This window comes from Parus major, chromosome 6, assembly GCF_001522545.3.
Source record: "Parus major isolate Abel chromosome 6, Parus_major1.1, whole genome shotgun sequence".
Lineage (NCBI taxonomy): Eukaryota > Metazoa > Chordata > Aves > Passeriformes > Paridae > Parus > Parus major.
Window position 1 is genome coordinate 20,251,484 of NC_031775.1, and position 879 is coordinate 20,252,362.

Here is an 879-nt window from a genome sequence, read left to right on the forward strand (position 1 = left end):
CGGCGGAGCGGGGCCGCCAACCGGGACGCTACGCGGGGGACCGAGGAGTTGGCCCGCCCGGCCCGTGCCGGAGCATCCCCACGGCCGGCGGCACCGCGCGCTTTCTCCGCAGCCGCTGAGATGCTGGCGGATGTACCCCGGAGCCAACTGGGGCGATGCGGGGCGGCCCCCAGCCCTGGCAGCCAGAGTGGGCTGCGGGCCCCAACAGCGAGCTCTGCCCCAGCCACCCGGGCCGCGCTGGCTCCCGCTGTCATCCCACGTACTCTGCCTGTGGGCTGCGGTGCGGTCAGGGTTTGCTGAGGGGCTGCTGCCAGCAGTCTCTGGAGCTGGGATCTGCCTTCAGCTTCCCTCTGTTATTTGTCGAGGCCTTACTCTTCAGCTTTTCAGTTCAAATTAATTTCCCTTCTTCCCTTGGGAGTGGTTTGATTTTTTTGTTTGTTTGGGCTTTTTTTAATGGAGGGGGGGTGGGTAGTAGTTAAATTTGCAGTCTTTCTAGGAAACAAATGTGCTACACTGTAACTACATTTATCCTCATGTCTAGACCTGATGGGGAATGTTGCTAGGGTTTATCAGCTTCAGAAGTATGTGCTCAAGAATGCACTTAGGGACTCTTTGAACTTTTGTGTCTTCCCTGGACCAACATTCACGACAGACTTGAAACGAGGCTGGGGAACTGGAAAGCAGTTGACTGAGCAACAGGCTCAGTAGTGGCAAAGCAGGAAGCTAGAAAATATCACGGAGGCAAAGGAAGTGCCCGAAAAATTCTGATTATTCACTCATTATTGCTCGCATGAAAATAGGTCACTTTCTGTGTCAGTATGTCAGCAGGCAGACAGGCATGAAAAGCTACCGGGGGATCTGTGCTCCTTTCTGTGTTAT